This window comes from Chrysemys picta, chromosome 12, assembly GCF_011386835.1.
Source record: "Chrysemys picta bellii isolate R12L10 chromosome 12, ASM1138683v2, whole genome shotgun sequence".
NCBI lineage: Eukaryota > Metazoa > Chordata > Testudines > Emydidae > Chrysemys > Chrysemys picta.
Window position 1 is genome coordinate 24,972,704 of NC_088802.1, and position 7,304 is coordinate 24,980,007.

The window sequence follows — 7,304 nt, forward strand, 5'->3', positions numbered from 1 at the left end:
GGTTTTCCAATGGGAAATCAAATCAATCTGCAAAACCCTGAATTCTGCTACCACTCAGCAGAAGGGTGAGAATATTGTTAAATAAACCAACATTAGTAATGACTGATAACATCAAAGTTCCTTGGGAGAAATACTTCCATTGGGGGTGTGAGTAGCAGAGAGAGATTCTTTCATCCAAATCTTTCACTTGCAAACTATGGATTAACTTTACTTTACATTCAGTTTCCTGTGTGTCTGTTAAACTGTGCGGCTTCAGTACCCAATCTGGCAGGCCTGAGTCATCTTAGCCATTGTTTCTTATGCAATTGTTCCACGGAAGGCAATGGGACAGTTGACATGAGCAAAGATTGCTGAGTAGTCTCAGTCTCTACATGGCCATGCACTCCAGGGGCGCTACATTACATTTCAGCCATGCAGAGCAATGACCTCATACAGCTGGTAGCAGACAGGCGATTCCCCTGGGCGAGGGAGGTTGGTTGCATCAGGACATTTGTTTGTACTGTCTGCACAGAAAACATAGCACTATCTCCCCAGGCTCAACCTCTTCAGAGGTGGAATCAAGGGAGACGCAGCCTTCCATGGAGAAGGATACAACTATGAGGACTCTGCGCTTTGTAAATGGAGGGGGAAGAGCATATTCTAAGACAAATCGCAGCAGCTGCTTGTCAATGCAGATGTCTTTGCTGAGCAGATCCAGTTTCTACTGAATGATGAGACCCAAAAACCTCAGTGGTGGAAACCAAGTCCTGGCCACCAAACCCTGAGAAATAAGAGGTCATCACTTGAAGCTTGAGCTGTCCTGTGGTTACAGGTGAGCACCGTTTTCTTGACTGCATTTCTATACCACCTTCCAAACAGGGGTATGAATGTGCTTTGTGAATATTGTTTGCAGTGTTGTTGTAGCTGTGTTAGTCCCAGGATATTAGAGAGACAAAGTGGGTGAGGTGATATCTTTTATTGGACCAACTTCGGTTGGAGAGAGAGAGAAGTTTTCTAGCTCTCAAAAGCTTGTCCCTCTCACCAGCAGAAGTTGGTCCAATAAAAGATATTACCTCACTCACCTTGTCTCTGGGAATATTAGCAGTTTTAGACTCACCTTCACACACCAGTGCCAGTCAGTGTTAATAGCACCATTTAACAATAGGGAAATTGACATATATGTCTTGTGAAAGGTCCTCAGCTAAGGATCTGGTTCAGGATAACTAGGGTGAAGCCTGGAATAGAATAGTGGAAATCAAAACTAAGTGAAGCTGATAGAAAGGAACATTAAAATGGCATGTTAGGTGGGTAAAGTGTAAGAATGAAATTAGGAGGATGAGAGGGAATTTGAAGAACAAATGGTTTTAGTTAAAAGTAAATAAAAACTGTTTCATTATATCTGAGTCAGGCAGGTTGCAAGAGAATCCATGAGTCAGCTGAACCCAGGGAATAAACAAGATATAGACATTGCAGAGGTGCTATGGTTGAGATTTTTAAAGCCGCCTAGGAATTGGGTGTCCTAATCTCCTATTAGAATTAATGTCCCAATCCTATAGACAGTTTGACAACCTCTTCTCAAATGATTTCTTTGTATCGATCTTCACCAAAAAGTGTTACGAAGTAATCTGCGCCAGGTCAACTTTTTTCAGGGAACAGCCTGTCAGAGGCTGAAGTATCAAAAGAGTAGCTTCTTGAACTAGCTGGAATTTGGGGTTTCTCTCTATCACTTTAGGAGAACGTAGTAATATAGGAATTGCCAGATTAGACAAGACCCAAGGGCCATCCTGTCCAGTATCATTCTCCGAGAGCGAGCAGGACTAGATGTTTCAGAGGCAAATGTAAGAACACTGCAATAGCAGTTCTGGGATAATCTCCCCTCACATATGTCGTGTTGGTCTATAATAGTTAGTTTTGGAATGGATATTAAACCTCATGTTTTGGGGGTTATGCCAATCTCTATTGTTGCCATTAATTATGATAACTCTGGATATTTATATGGCTATCAGGAACATCCAATCTCTTCTGGAATCTAGTTAAGTCCTTCATATCAAGGACTTCCTGTGGCAGTGAGTGTGATGCTCCCAATGGAGATGCAAGAGTATGAGTGCCAAACTCAGGACAGACAGTTACAAACCAGGGCACAAACCCCTCATTGGTTGTCAGGTCTAAACTTAGATTTCACCAACCAGCTGCACCGAGTGCAAACTCCTCAGGCACTTAAACAGCCTTGACAGTCTCCCCAGAAAGTCCCCTTGGTTGGGCCAGTCTGTCCTGCCCCCCAGGTGAGCGTATCTGTGGTACACGACCCCTTACGCCAAGAATCACAGCAATATTCAGGTTACTCCTGACTTCCCCCAGGTCAATTGCACTTTAGGTCTCACACCAAAGATGACACTTGGAGGCAATCCTATAGTGAACTACTGTATAGGAAGATTTATTAAATAGGAAAAGGAAATGAGAGTTATTTGCAAGGTTAAAGCAAGAAAACAGACCCATGAATGAGTCACAGTCTCAGGTTTCAAAAGGTAATACAGGCTTCTCTCAGCAGCAAGCTATATTTGACATTTAGGGCTAACCCAGGCTAAGCAGCTGGGGAGCTCTTGCTAATGCCTAGAAACACCCTGCCCCGAGCATCCAAGCAGCCTAGAGATCCCTAGTTCCTTTGGTTTGGGGTTTTTATCTCCCTCCTGCCATCTGCTCTCAGCTGCAAACTCAATCCACTCCCATGACTCATCTTCATAGGGAGGAGAGCAGAACAATAAGTCTCTAGTCCTTTTGTTGATTGTTTCTCAATCCAGTTGTAGGGAGATTCCAGTTGGAATATCCACCCATAGCCCACCTGGTACTAGGGTGACCAGATGTCCCAATTTTATAGGGACAGTCCCGATATTTGGGGCTTTGTCTTACCCCCCATTCCCTGTCCTGATTTTTCACACTTGCTATCTGGTCATCCTATCTGGTATTGATGGGTTTCCTTTTTCAGGAGAGGCTTAATGTCTGTGGAAGAGCAACTCTTCACACTCATTAACGTCCCTCTCCTGTGTGGAGATTCATACTCACAGAAGCTCACTACAACTACTCAAATGTTAAATTACAATATGGAACAGACATTACAGGGGAGATTAATGCAAGCAGCTACTGAAAAGTATTCAACAGAGTCCAAACATTAAACACTTTCTTATAATTCTAGTACCCATTTTATCAATATTAACCCACAAGTGAGTGAGTCTGATTCCACCTTTGTATCTCTTAGTGTCCTGCTGAGACAGGGAGGACCTTGGCATGAACTAGCACTTGATCTGCCAGCATCACAGTGAGTGCCACAGTTTAATTATACTTTGGGTGAACAAGTATTTCATTTTATAGATTGTAAGTTGCCCACCTTTAAATTTTGTTGTATGTCCCCCTTATTCTTGGAGTAAGGGGCAGGGAAAACAGAAGTTCACCATTCTACCTCTCCCAGTTTCTGCAGAAAGAGGAGCGACAAGAACCTCAGCTGAGGATCCTGAGTCCTGGCCGCCGAACCCTGAGAAATAAGAGCTCATCACTTCAAGCTTGGGCTGTGCTGTGGTTACAGGTGAGCACCGTCTTCCTGACTGCATTTCTATGAGCACCTTCTAAACAGGGGCATGAATTTGCTTTGTGAATATTAGAGGGACAAGGTGGGTGAGGTAATATCTTTTATTGGACCAACTTGTCGTGGTGAATGAGAGAAGCTTTTGAGCTACACAGAGCTCTTCTTCAGGTGAATATTAAGAGTTTTAGCCTCACCTTCCCATAGCAGTGCCAGTCAGCGTTCATAGCACCTTTTCACAGAGACGGAGCGTGAGATCCATTTCTTGTTACAGGTCCTCAGTTGAGGATCTGCCCCACTGACACAAATGGCACTACTTTGATCCGGCTCAGTGTAAGCCCCAATCATAGAATCATAGAATCGAAGAACTGGAAGGGACCTTGAGAGATCATCTAGTACAGTTCCCTTCACTCAAGGCAGGACTAAGTATTATCATCACCATCCCTGACAGGTGTTTGTCCAACCTGCTCTTAAAAATCTCCAATGATGAAGATTGCACAACCTCCCTATACAATTTATTCCAGTGCTTAACCACTCTGACAGTTTTTCCTAATGTACAACCTACACTATCCTTGCTGCAATTTAAGCCCATTGCTTCTTGTCCTATCCTCCGAGGTTAAGGAGAATATGTTTTCTCTCTCCTCCTTGTAACAACCTTTATTGTACTTGAAAACAGATATCATGTCCCCTCTCAGTCTTCTCTTCTCCAGACTAAACAAACCCAGTTTTTTCAATCTTCCCTCATAGGTCATGTTTTCTAGACCTTTAATCATTTTTGTTGCTCTTCTCTGGACTTTCACCAATTTGTCCACATCTTTCCTGAAATGTGGCGCCCAGAACTGGACACAATACTCCAGTTGAGGCCTAATCAGCATGGAGTAGAGCGGAAGAATTACATCTCCTGTCTGGCTTACAACACTCCTGCTAATAGATCCCAGAATGACGTTTGCTTTTTTTTGCAACAGTGTTACACTGTTGACTCATATTTAGGATGTGATCCACTATGACCCCCAGATCCGTTTCCGCAGTACTCCTTCCTTCCGCAGTCATTTCTCATTTTGTATGTGTGCAACTGATTGTTCCTTCCTAAGTGGAGTACTTTGCATTTGTCCTTATTGAATTTCATCCTATTTACTTAAGACCATTTCTCCAGTTTGTTCTGATCATTTTGAATTTTAATCCTATCCTTCAAAGCACTCGCAACCCCTCCCAGCTTGGTATCATCCGCAAACTTTATAAGCGTACTCTCTATGCCATTATCTAAATCATTGATGAAGATATGGAACAGAACTGGACCCAGAACCGATCCCTGCGGGACCCTACTCGTTATGCCCTTCAAGCATGACTGTGAACCACTGATAACTACTCTCTGGGAATGGTTTTCCAACCAGTTATGCACCCACCATATATATAGTAGCTCCATCTAGGTTGTATTTCCCTAGTTTGTTTATGAGAAGGTCATACGAGACAGTATCAAAAGCCTTACTAAAGTCAAGATATACCACATCTATCACTTCCCCCCCCACCATCCACAAGGCTTGTTACCCTGTCAAAGAAAACTATCAGGTTGGTTTGACACGATTTGTTCTTGACAAATCCATGCTGACTTTTACTTATCACCTAATTATCTTCTAGGTGTTTGCAAATTGATTGCTTAATTATTGCTCCATTATCTTTCTGGGTACAGAAGTTAAGCTGACTGGTCTGTAATTCCCTGGATTGTCCTTATTTTCCTTTTTATAGATGGGCACTATATTAGCCATTTTCCAGTCTTCTGGAATGTCTCCTGTCTTCCATGACATTTCAATGGGGTGGCGAGTGGTGATAGAGTCTTACTAGCCCGGATCACACATGTCAGATTACTTCTAAACTCTGAGTTCAGGGACAGCATCTTCCTGATATTCCTAGTGATCTACATGGCAACCGTGGCCGGGAACACCCTCATCGTGGTGCTCGTTGTGCCTGATCAGCACCTTCATACCCCCATGTATTTCTTCCTGTGGAATTTGTCCTGCTTGGAGACCTGCTACACCTCAATCATCGTGCAAAGGATGCAGACCAGTCTCCTGACTGGGGACAAAACCATCTCAGTCAGTGGCTGCATCACACAACTGTATTTCTTTGGTTCTCTGGCATGTACAGAATGCTATCTCCTAGCAGCAATGTCTTATGATCAGTATTTAGCAATACATGAACCCCTGAACTCTTCAACTCTTATGAATACCAGGTTTTACCTCCAATTGGCTTATGGCTCCAGTTAAATGTTGGGTTTTTTTGGCTTTTACCATCTTTGTCTTATTGCTATCATAGTTAATATTCTGTGGCCCAAATGAAATTGACCATTTCTATTGTGATGTCATCCCACTGATGGAACTCTCCTACAGTGACACCCACTAGGTCATATTGGTGGATTTCATATTAGTCTCTGTATTCACCCTGCCTCCATTCCTACTAACGATGACATCCTTCATGTGTATCATCACCACCATCCTGAGAATCCCTTCCACCACTGGAAGACAAAAGGCCTTTTCCACCTGCTCCTCTCACCTCATTGTGGTGACAATTTTCTATGGAACCATAATGATTGTCTACCTGCTACCGAAACGTGATACACTGAGAGACCTGAACAAAGTGTTCTCTCTTTGCTACACAGTCCTGACTCCCCTGGTAAACCCCCTCATCTACAGCCTGAGAGACAGAGATGTCAAGGAAGCCTTTAGCAAAGCAGTCAGTAAATGTGGCTTTCACAAAAACTTGCAGATACACCTACATAATAATGTAACATGAGGTTTTCAACACTGCCTGGGTGATTTGAGCAATCAGCCCCCATAAAATTAAGTTGAAAACTCTCTTTGTAAATCTCAGCACTCAGTGTTGTCCATCTCAGTGGAAGGACCAGGGAGGGAGGTAGCCATAAGAAGGTTCCCATCATGGAGTTATTAATTGGGCACTAGGCAGAATGGAGACAAAATTTTAATGAATTTTTTAGATCTGTGAAAAAGCCGTCTATGATCAAAATAAAATGTTTGGAAAATAAAAATAGTAACTCCTGGTGCAGCATATGTGGGGACGTAAGCCTGGGAAATCTGCCACGTCTGAAATTGGACTCATTGCCAGTATAGCCCTCTGCAAATCAACCACCTTCACTACGCTCACAGGCCAGACGCAAACAACTAGGCCCCAGCAGTGACCTCTGGACACTTCACCAGAAACAGCTTTATAGCTCTTACCTGGGCTATGCCCAGCTGTGACCAGCTCCGGCAAAGCAACCGCTCCAGGCTCACTGGGCTCTTTGAGGCTGGGAGGTTGGGCAACCACAGAGAAGTAGATGCACACGCCAGGTCCACTGGGACTGTCCAGACCTACCTGGGGTTTTGTCAGGGCACACATAGAACTGAGGCCAATTCTGCAGTTGGGTCTGTCAAACGGTCCCTGACGAGGGACTCTTCCTGCAGCCCTTCAGGGCAGCAGCTGCTCTTCTGCCACCAACTGTACAGAGAAGTTCAAAGGAAGGGGACCTGTTACAATGAGTGTCCCCAAAACTCACTGCAACAAGCACATGTCCCGAGAGGGCTAGTTCTCAGGGCCCAGTGGCTAGTCAGCCCCAGGTGCCTTACTCAGCTCTGCTACATGCAGGGCCCTCTCCTCGGGGCATGATGCAACCTATGGTGAGAGGAAGCAGCTGCCACCTACCAATGGGCAGAACCTCTGTGATGCCTAACATGGCAATGCTGGCTCAATCACTGGGAGC

The 7,304-nt window shown here is 44.2% G+C and overlaps 1 pseudogene; it reads left to right on the forward strand.

The window, feature by feature from the left end:
* LOC135974560 (olfactory receptor 6N1-like) overlaps positions 1 to 6,335 on the forward strand; it is a 157,651-nt pseudogene extending 151,316 nt beyond the window's left edge.
* Positions 6,336 to 7,304: the final 969 nt, after the last annotated feature.